Consider the following 12466-nt stretch of genomic DNA (forward strand, 5'->3'; position numbering starts at 1 on the left):
CTGGTAAAGTATATGCCTATGATAAAGTTTTACCGATTTTTGTCCCAACAAATAGAATAAGAATTTAACTATGCATGCAAACACACGGCAAACAATGTTTGTTTGTGACGTTAAGTATCGAGTCGTATAATTAAATTCTGCAACCGAATTCTTATGTATATGCACGGTATAGGCGTTAATTTAGATATTGCCACGAGATGGCAGCACATCTTCATATTAAACACCTCCCACGTATTTTTTTATTATTTTGGGGCCACTGAGCTGTCAAAGGAATGGAGAAGATGACCAAAACTACTCTGTATAAGGACCTTTAATGTAACACTATTAGATGAGACAATAACAAGTATGCAGTCACTTTGTTTCCTACCAATTGATGTCGCTACAGGGACAGTTTTTACATCTATTAATTCATTTACGTTTGAGGGGCTTCAAATACCATAGTATTCCGACATATGCCAAACCACATAAAATTACAGATATTTTAAATTAACTTTGAGAAGCACATAAGGCAATATGTGACTTGGGTTTGAAGATTTCTTTATGCTAATGCATGTTTGCTTCTTTGACCCTTTTACAGGTTCAGCTGTGTTCCGGGTGGCTTTCAACACCTCACTGCAAGTTGACTTTGAGCCAGAAAGCCTCTCGAAAAGTTTCTCTTTTTTATCAGCTGTGACTGACTGGCTAGAAATAGAGATGGTGTTGGTATGGTGATTATTGTGCGCTCTCATTTCATGGGCCATCTGTGAATGAGTTTTTCCGTCTCCGTCTTCACTTCATAACTAGTGTGGGCGTACTGATGCCATTCTATCGCATAATGATAATACTAGTATAACTCTCCCACGCTAGAAGAGGTTAGTTCTGACGTCTGCTGGCTGCATAAACACCTGCAGTAAGAATACATGCGTACCACACAGAATGATATCATCAAATCAAACCTCTCAAAAAAGAATTAGTTGTGCACAGCTCATATAAAACATTTGTTGGCAGGAATACTTCTCGACAACATACATGTATATTCATTGAATTACTTTAGTTAACATTTCATATACAGTATTTGCTCTGTATACAGAACTATGCTTGTGGATATTTACCCATGAGTTCGTACATTTCTGAGGTAAAGCAACATTGATATTGATTTCAAGACTTTCACAACCTGTTGGCAGTGGATATAAATAGACTCTGAATCAAAAGCCAATATTGGGTCTAGTTTTAGGCCCCAGACAATACTTCTTCAATTGTTGTGGGCCCACAGGCCTTTAAAGTGAACCCATTTATCCGTTAAGAAAACGTACACTAACCCGCTTCTCTTAATAGGTAGTGGTCTAGCTTTTGTTGAAACTAGTAACTTTGTATTAGCACCTATTGTACTATTGCTCTTTGTATGACATATTACTTATTGCTGCCCGAACTCTTTGTAAGTCGCTTTGGATAAAAGCGTCTGCTAAATGACTAAATGTAAATGTTTACTGTAGCTACGGCCCCACAGATAAACTTTCACAATGCAATGCCAACACTACAAGGTCAATTTGGCCCCTTTTGTTTCACATAAAGGTGCAGTGTGTAATGTTTTGAAGGATGTATTGACAGAAATGCAATATAATAAACATAACTGTTTTCAGAGGTAAAGACCTTACACAATGACATGTTATGTTTTTATTACCTTAGAGTGAGCTATTTCTATCTACATACACCGCGGGTCCCCTTGTATGAATTTCGCCATGTTGTTTCTACAGTAGCCCTAAAAGGACAAACTGCTTTACAGAGCGTGTTTCGTAAATACGTCATCTCCTTCAGCTAAGTAGCAAAAACATGACAACATCTTAGTTCTGTGTCAGATGCCGTAGTGCTTTAAATGGGAGGGGTGGAGTGAGCCGTTGGTTGCAATTTGCGACCTTACTGCTAGATGCCGCTAAATTTCATAAACTGGACCTTTGAAACGTCATAAAATGAAATCAAGAGCTAGTAAATCCTATAAATTCATTGGATAAAAGTTTTTTTAGCCACAAACTTCAGCACAGGTCTTGTGGATATATATTTTTGTTTCTGTAACAAAAACACCTTTGATAGCCCTTATCAAGAAGCGATCGAGTTTGTCATGAAAAAAGAGGCAATTTTCTCAGTCCAGACATTCTAGACAGACATCACCGGACAGCGACGTTTGAAGCGGAAAAGATTTGTTGCAATAAAAACCGTGTCCCACTCAGAGACCCTTACAGTTGACTCGATTTTCTCTCTTTCACATAGACGCCTTATTGCTTTTCCCTTTCCCTCTCAGTGGGCTCAGCCATTTTACTCTGAACGCACAAAAGAATGTCGTCTTCGATTAGTTTTGCTCCTTGAACTATCAAAATGACCCCTCCGCAAAAGAAATGATCGAAAGAAACAGCGCACAGGTGAAACGTTGTATGTTGAGACTTTGAGCGAATGTTCCGAAGCGTTCAGGGAGACTCGTTTGGATTAGCGCTGCTTGCTGTTGGAAATAATCGTGTGGCCCGTGGCATACCAAACATAGTCTATTAGTGTGCAGCCCACGTGGGCAACTACTCTCTCAAACACTCGCTCTCTGGACTCTCTCTCTCTTTCTCTATCCTCTCTTTGCTCGTGTCTCCTCTGGCTCAGTGGTGTGTTTCTAAGAGATAAGACCCTTGCTCATTTCACACATGAACAGAATAGAGAGGGGGGGGGGGCAGAAAAAACAGGACTATGATTGCAGTAGAAATGGCACACAGAGTAACTCCACCCCGAGCTGTGGCGGCTGATTGGTCTGTCCCAAAGGTGGGTGTGTTTACTAAACGCAAGCATTCTATAAGTTTGTTTAAGATGTGACAAGCTGCGGGACCTGTGTCAGTCACAGGGGTCTTGTGTTCTTTTAGTGCCAGGTCAAGATGTATTGCCAGTTTTGTAACTTCAGGCCAAATGTAATTTCAACATGGTACCAAATGTAACAAAGTAAATGGCAGCTGCCGTTATCAGCAGTGGCAGCTAACAACATACACATTGTTTTGTAATAAACAATGCAAAGAGCAATACAATGCAGAATAGTGTTTACTCCGCATCACACTCATTAGTTTAGGCATTAATATTAAGTTGTGCCGGAGTGCTGTTATATACGTTTATTTTAAGCAGTCGTTCTGATTTTAAAGGCCATTGCTTCAAGAGAGTCCCCACTGATGTCCCAGGGGTTTGTGGGAAGTAATTGTGAGGAATGAACTGCCCACTATCTTACTGGCCTTGTGACAACCAGGACGCACAAGAAAGGAGTTAGTCATGCAAATACAAGTTAATGAAGTGTTTTTTCGTCCTTACGAAGGACCTTTCGGGTCCCTTTGTCTCTCTTGAACACGCTGTTTGTAACAGCGGGAAAAGAAAAGAAACTCAATTTGTGCAACATTAAAAGCCTCGTACATAAAAAGAGTTGCTGAGCTTTGCTTGTGAATTAGACTGGAGCAAACAGCATGAAATTTGTGTATTTCCACTGCAGAACCAATGCAGGTCTATGCGTCAAAGCCGGGACTGGTACTGGAATAAATTTTATCAGACACGAAGCACATTGTGTTATTTATTTCCAGTGTTACAGTTATTTATTTCTCGACTTGAATGAAGTAGCAATAATGATGCCATCTTGGACAGCCATTCAGTGCACTCCAATTACTTTTGAAGCTCAGGTTTTTCTTTAATTAATTGCTCAAAATCATTGACGACTCCATTACGCGGTGTGAACAGCTAGTGTTGACAGCAATCGTCTTCAATCTGTTGGATGGCGTTTCGGGGCCAGAGGTCTGTTTGTTCTCGATGTAAATTTGTTCCCTGTTCAACTCATCCCCAGCGGTAAATTAACAGAGCTGAGTCGATATGCCTGCATCATATGCCTGGGCTGAATGTAGAGTTGCAGTGCTGCCAATCTCTCGGCGGGGCAATGAAGAAACGTACAGTGATAAGATCAATGAAATGAATTTTAGACATCAGTTTTTGCTTGCAGATAATTCACTTATTAACCAAAGAAAGTGAACTTCAGTGAGATCATTTTCTATCGAAATTCATTCCAGTGCTAAAATTACCTGCATACCCTGTGATTTCATCACTACCTCTCCAGACCGAGAGCACTGAATAATCCCGTCACTTTAATTATGTACATTTTTAAATAGCATTGTCCCTTCATGTCTGTATTTTTTTTATTTGTTCCGATACACAGAAAATGTATTTCAAATTATCATCCTTCAGTTTGTAAAATTTAGTTTGTAAAAATAACCAGGTGAGTTGATAAAAACAAGGAAATGTAGACACCACTGTATGTACAACAGATTAAAAAATGTGATAATCAACAGCATGCTTTGTATATAAATCAAAATATTACTTTAGAACATTACTTTATCAATTTGTGACCCTGTGTCCCAGCTAATGTCTACATAAACTCACCACACATAAAGCACATTCTGTCAGAGTATAACCTTGATACCTTTACTATTTTCTGAAATTAATGATTGAAATCAAACTTTGATGCTCATTATCTCATAATTTGATTTCGAGACAAAATTCCTTCAAATTAATACAGAAGTGCCAAATTTCTTTCAGATTTTTACTGATTGGGTCACATTTTATTTGAGAAACAGCATATGGATAGCAAATAACATAATACATTTTTCATAACTTCACAGTGACTTTTAATAATCTATGGTTTAAAGGGAGTGTTTCCAAACATGTATACATTTCCTTTCTCTGAAGAACACGAAGAAATGTGAAAAATGTTGACAACTGACATTTCTGGGACATCATTGACTACCATAGTAGGAAAAAATGCACATATATATAGAGAATATAGTTCTACTGCACCTTTAAATACCATTTGAATTTTTCCCACTAGGGTTGTCAACGATGTCTCAGAAATGTCCGTTGCTCACATTTTTCCAAATATCTTTCTTTGTGATAGAACAAAGAAATGTATACAGGTTTGTAACAACTGTGAACTATCCCTTTAATGCTTGGAATTTACATTGCACAAACATATGGTATTTTCCTGTATATGATGTCAGGAATTCATCGTGTTGACAACAGAATTAGTCATTGGACTGGTTAAACTTCAGCAGTGTGACTTCAACAGTTTCCTGTTGGCAATATGCACAGTACAAGAACTAACAGAGTGTAAAATTCACCTGATGTAGGTTTTGAGGTGTGGATCTTGTCAGATGTCTCAGTTTAACAGCTTTTTATTGTGGTTTTGAAATTAGACTCTCTCTGCAAAAACACAATTCCTAAATCTCTACAGAACCATATTTGTTGTACAGACACTTAGCAACCATGAATTCGACTCCCCTCTCACATTTAGCTATCCTTCTGTTACAGATTTAATAAGGACCACATTTCTTAGTTATGATATCATTAGCCATGACATTTACAAAGGTGCCATTACAATGAAAGTAAGTTTGTTTGCCGAAATGTATTCACACTGACTAATATTTCAAATGCAATAAGTAATTGTGGGGAAAACGATGAGATGCAAAATCTCATGTAAAAAACTCCAAAATATTCATTACATACGCAATGTTTTGCAAAGCAGACATATCCCACACAGAGATTAAAATGTCAGCATTGATTTTAAAGGCTTTAAAACACATCCAGTATGTCTTTGCAGCAGCAACTAATTTCTCTGTCAAGTCGTTGCTGGAGGGCCGACAGACTCTGGCGGAGGATTTTCAGAATGACAGAGCAGTTATTACATCCACAAATCTACCTTTACAAGTGAAGGTGTCAGGATATTTATTCATGATCATCTGAATGTGTTTCTTCATTTGAAGAACTTTCATCATTCCTGTACAGACTATACCTCCTGTTCAATTCAACCACTTACCTTTGGAACATCTGCTATAGGTCAGATGTTGCTGACAGTGATTGTTTCTAGCATTGTACAGTTACAGCCGAGATAACACCTGCAAGAGGGCCAGTCATTCATAATATTAATCATTTGAAGAAAAAATTGCAAAACGTTTTTTAATATTTGTATTGTACTACGTGGTGATGTAATTTACAGTTGACCATTTTTGTTATTGTTTTCTATACATTTCTACACATTGTATTTTTATTATATATCTTTTGTACATTGTGAATAATTTAAAAATATTTTTTTTCCCTAAATTTATGTCATTCACTGTGCCATGCTCGGATACTTATATTTACAGTGATATCTTTCATTGTTTGCCTCATTTTGGATAAACACGTCTGCTTAATGACTACAGGTATGGTATTGACTGATGGTTACAGGTATGCGTGTGACATGTGCTTTTGTCCAAAGCGACTTTCCATGAGCTATTCTTTTAATTTTTTACATGCATATGGGAATTAAACCCATGTGCCAGCCACAGGTGCACATATGCACATATTCCAAGGCCATAAGGTAAAGTGACATTATCTCTGTCAAGGACATGCAAAAAGCGTCTACACCGACCCAAAAATGCTGCACTGGATCTCCTTTTCCTTCGAGAGAACGCCCTCAGGCGAGAAGCATGCCATTAACATGGCAGCAATAATGAAGCTGGAGAGGAAATAATTAGACTTGTAGAATGTAAATTATGGAGCCATTAATCATTAAACCCGGTCAGTATAAGCACTCACTGAAAGTGCCAAACAAACAATGGTTTAATTATCGCCCAATTAGGTGCTTAATAATGCTTTTCAACGGAAACGAAGCCTCTGAAGCCGACAAATAGATTTTTTACTGTTTCCTTGCCACAGGTCACTGAGACGGCCATTACGCAAGGCCATATGCAAGTGACATTGGTTCTTTCATCACCTTGTTACGCACACAAACTCGGAAGAGAATTTAACGCACATTTGCTGTGTATTTCACAGGTAAAGCGGTGGATTACATACCGTCCACATCCCTCAAAACAACTCGCGCCAGTCCAGAGAGCCAAAGCGCCATTATTAATTCAATTTTTAATAGAATTTTTCTCACAATTTCTCTGCTTAGTTAATTCCCATGCTGTCCTCAGGGTGGATGATTGGCGTGTAATTACTAGCTATTGGCGAAGACAAGACCCAATGTGTCCTGTTTCTGTGGACTCTTCTTTTTATTCTGAAGCCTTTTTTAAACTCGACTTCCTCACTTGCCACCACACTCGATTTCTTTCTTTTTGCACCTAAAACTTCTCCCCAGAGCCATTTCTATCTTACCCTGCCTCCTCCTCTTTCCTATCCTACATATCTTTTCTATCTTTTTATGCTGTTTAATAGTTTCCATCATTCTATTGGCCAAACTTTCCTTACACAATGTGAGGGTCCGTGTGGATGTTTCCATGTCAAGCCCTCTTTATATGGCATGGCAAGAGCTTTCCCCATAATAGTAATTTTTTCCTGCGAACCTATCAAACTGGGCATCAGCCCACAGTTGAACTCCATTCTTGGAGGACACGTTAATAAAACAACAGGCAGATAACAGTAATTACAGCTTAATGGTTCCTGTTCTCTAGAGGGCAATGCAAAGAGAAGCTCCGACTTCCATATTAGAGGAAACGATTCATATATTAGGATTACACACAGAGCGATGCTACCTCCATTTTTCTCTCCATCCAACCATCCATCCATCCATCCATCTGTTTGTCCGTCCATCCATCAGGGATATATGCAAATCAGAATTAATGTTTTTTTTCTAGAATAAAATAATTTCTGTAAAGCATGAATAATATTGGATTGCATATCAATTTTTGCATTCATGAGGAATCAAGCCATGCCATGATTTAATAATTACAGGACAGTTTCAAATACCTACAAATATATCAGTGTTCAAATATCCGCCCAGAAACTTTATGGCATTAACAAGCAATTTTTGTACTGTAAGGTCACCAGAAATTTGTCTTTGAAACCTCAGCTCTGTCATCCATCCATCCATCCATCCATCCATCCATCCATCCATCCATCCCATCCCAACCCACCACCTCTGTCTCTCTCCGTCACTTGTATTAGCATTAGTAATTACAATTTCCTGTGTGCCTGCATGAGTTTCTCATTTAAAATAAAAATGTGTTGATCTCTTTGATTCGCTTTTAGTTCAGAGCGCTCTGTCTTGTACAATTAAGATAACAGGGGTCCGTGATGGGCGTCTGCAGTGGGGGGTAATTGGAATTCCCTCCCTCTTTAACTGTTATCTCTTGGTGTTTTAAACTCATTCAAGCTTTCTGAAGAATCTCTCAGCAACTCGCCTGTGCTGCATATTGAAGTCTGTGTGGCTATCACAGGGATCCAGTATAAATAGCGTTTGAAGCGCAGCGCTCATGTAATGCTATTGATTTCACTTCAGAGGAAATTTGTGTGAAACACAGGGATCCATATCCACTTAAACCGCCGAATAATGCTTCACCCGGACTAGGAAAAAGACGTAAATATATAGCGTTGAACATCGCTTTGAAAAACTGTTCCCGGAAATCACAGGGAAGTTGATTGTATTCAAATACGTGTCAGGCCTGCAATTGACATGATGGTGTTCGGAAGGCATCAGCAAAGCCTTTGATACAGTGTCATGTTGTGCGTTTTTTCAGGAAAACTGACTTCACTGCAATTTTTCCAATGCTGTGGTAAAAAAAATACAGAAGTTATCTGATATGGGTTTTTATGGCCAATGTTCATATCTTGAGAGGAAGTCTGATAGATGGTTAAAAATACATTGTTGCATTGCATGACACAAATATTTTTGCGGCTTTAGAGGTTTATAAAGACCTTGCGTTATGTTTTAATTTTATTTCCATCTACATACACCGCGGGTCCCCTTTGAGACAAAAAAGACTAATTTCTCTACAGACCATGTTTCATAAATACGTTATCTCCTTCGGCAAAGAAGCAATAAAGTGATGACAACTTTGTCCTGTAAGAGCCACCATAGTGCTACGAAAGGGAGGGTGGAGTGAGCCGTTGGTTGCAATTCGCAACCTCACCACAAGATGTCGCTGAACTTCATTCGCTGGACCTTTAAGTCTGTACAGATATGATAAATGATCAAAAATACTAATACGGTTATGTGTCAATAATGCTTTTACATGGTCAGACTTTTGTAGTTTTAGATAACATGTGAAAATGATAGTCGTTGACTTCCATGACATGAAAGTGACGTCTGTCTGTCTCGGATTTGCTGTAATTGCCACTCAAGACCTAGCAGACGTAAAGCTTTCCCTCACCTGTGAGTACTTAAATAAAAGGTATTAGAGAAATACTAGAGGGAATATTTTCAAGGGCTTACATTCAGAGACAATGGTTAAAACCAAGAGAAGTTAAAGCTAGAGAGCAAATTAAAGAGAAAGTAAGAGAGCAAGCTAAAAGGAATGATAGAGATTTTTTTCTGAATTTCAGAGAAGCCCAGGGGTGGATATTGTTCAACACATTGTAAGGAGATAGTCCCATGCCTATGGCCGTATCAACAACTTCCTATTTTGCATGAATTAGGCTGTCAAGGCCTTGGAAGAGGCAATCCGGTTCTGTTCATAATTCTGAGATTGCTTCCAGTTGTGTCTGAAAGCCACAGGCAGGATGCTTTGAAAGAGTTGCTTATTAAATCTGCACCAAAGGGGAGGAGCTGTTAGACAAGAGCAGACTCTTTTTTTGAATGGCTCTTTTGACAACGTAATTTGCATTCTGTAATTAACTGTCTCTCTCTGTACTCCCCCCTTTCTTCCATCCTTGCACCCCCCACCTCCACCAGAGGTTAGTGCATGACAGTTCCAAGTCTGTGAATTAGGTCTGTGTTGCCTCGGTAACAGGTCCTTATCAAACACCAACATACTGCGGTAGGAGGAAAGCTGATGTCTAAACGCGGAGGATTTTTCTCCCACTTCCTATTCGGCTCTCTTTCGAACTTTCGCTATTTCTGTGAGAGGTTGCAAAAAACACAACTGTAAGTGAAACAATGTCAGAAAATTCAATATGGAATGCATCTAAAAAATGAAGAAACAGAAGTGATTCCCTAGGTAAGTGTCTGTCAGCTTACATTCACAATATTTACCTATCATGCAAAATACAGCATGTGTATATAAATCGAAAGTCAGAAGAATAGCTGGGGAAACAGTAAAGTAGGGAAATTCCTTGACTATTATTTAGATTTATTTACTTACACTGTTAGATGTCGCTGTAGATTAGCAGCACATTACTGTAAAAATCCACAGTACAATACTGCATCTGTATATTACAGTAAAATACTGCAGCTCATAATGCATTCTGGGTAATTTTCATTGAGCGGGAAACTTTTACAGTAAATTTTGGTCTCGCTGTAACCTCGCTGTAGCTTTGCTGTAACGTGTAACGAAAGTGCGCCACAACGTCATCACGTCAAATCACACAGAGCACATCCTGGCTGCAGCTGGAGGCGGATACTCGATTTCTGGCAGTTTGGTAAGTTTTTAGTTTGGTTTATTTTATGTGTTTCATACAAAAAAAATATTTTGCTTTTGTATTTTGCACAACAGTTTGTCACAGTGTTGTTTTAAACGTGGAATGAGAGAGATATGGTCGCCAACAAACGTTGCTTCTACCTCAGAAATTAAACTAAGTCAGCCCACTGCTTAAACCCGTTTTACACATCTCACTTAATGAATATAGGATTATTTCAACCGTTTATGAGGGTTTTGGTGAGTTTATTTTCTGTCGAATAGTTGAAGTTCGTTTACAATGGCAAGCTAGGTAAACCGACTTGTATTTGGTAATAGATAAACTCGCGTTGGTTTTCAAATAAAATAATCTTTGACCAATTCAACTAAGATTCCTCCTAAATAAATCTCATACGAAATAACAAAGTCACTGTAAAGTAGCCCACACAGCTACCAAACTGCTTCACACAAAATGAAACGTCATATTTAACTGTGATGAGTGCGATCCATACAGATTTCATTACTAACAGATTTATAAATGTGTTTGCGGCGCTTATTTCTGTATTTACGGTATATCCGCAGAAGCAGATATGATGTTCTTTAGAGTGTTTTACATTCAGTTGGCCAAAAAGTTTTGTATGACAATATATTTGTAGCGATATTGCTTCCAACACCTCAAATCAATGCTCGTACTTTGCTAAAGAGCGCTGCTGACTCCGCCTTTACGTAATGACGCTGTACGGAAAGAGGAGCGCGATCAGCTTTAAATGCATTTCCAAAAACACATTGACTTTCGCTACACCAACGGTATAGAAAATGCAATCCCAAATATTTGAACTCTTAATGTTAATGTATACAGGGGAAAACATTTAAATGATCATTTTGCTACATTTTTGATTGACTATCTTAAGCGTATATAATAAACAGAATGGTTTCTAAATTTCAGCAAGTAACATATCATTATATATTTCTTCTTACAGCTCTAACGTCACAGTTTGGTCCACTTTTGCACCCTGGGCTTATGAGTTTCTGTAAGTATTGACCATGTATTTATAATACAACTTTTATTCAAATTTGTTTCTGGTTTTACTTCTGACTTTTTAGTAACACTTACAATAAGGTTCTATTTGTTAACATAGGATGTTAATACATTTTAACATTTGGCAATACATTTTTAAATCAATCAATTTATCTCTGTTCACATTAGTTAATTCATAATGAATTCTCAAATATTATTAATGTTGAAAAATATATTGTTCATTGTTAGTTCATATTATCTAAACCATTAATAAATGTTATGGAATAAAACCTTATAGTAAAGTGTTACTGAATTTTCTTTCACCATTTACTTCACAATTTGTACTTATTTCAATGGCTAACAGATTTAGTTATTTTTGGCTTTTTGTGTTACAGTCTCACCATTGATATTTTGGCTGGATTTGGTCATTTTTAAACCAAGCAAGTCATCCCAGGATGTCCAGTTACAACTGCAAGTCATGTAGTTTCTCGACAAAAATACCCACACCCACACAACACTCTCACACAGCACCACACAACACTCTCACACACCCGCACACAACAGTGTCACTCACCCAAACACCAACACTCTCACACAGCCACACACAACAGTGTCACTCACCCAAACACCAACACTCTCACACACCCGCACACAACAGTGTCACTCACCCAAACACCAACACTCACACAGCCACACACAACAGTGTCACTCACCCAAACACCAACACTCTCACACAGCCACACACAACACTGTCACTCACCCAAACACCAACACTCTCACACACCCGCACACAACACTCTCACACAGCACCACACAACACTCTCACACACCCTCACACAGCCACACACAACAGTGTCACTCACCCAAACACCAACACTCTCACACAGCCACACACAACACTCTTACACACGACACTCAGTTTGAATGGAACATTTTAACTACAGACCAGTGTTTTCTTTGCCAGTGTTAGATGACACCTGTCACTTTGTTGCTATTGTTTGTTTTGATATGTAATGTATGAATATTTTTGCTCACTTAAATGTTGTAATATATATAGTAGTCAACATTTGAAGTGGGTCAAAAAATTTAAAAGAATAGGTATTGT

The sequence above is a fragment of the Barbatula barbatula genome (genome assembly GCF_947034865.1).
Source record: "Barbatula barbatula genome assembly, chromosome: 12".
NCBI lineage: Eukaryota > Metazoa > Chordata > Actinopteri > Cypriniformes > Nemacheilidae > Barbatula > Barbatula barbatula.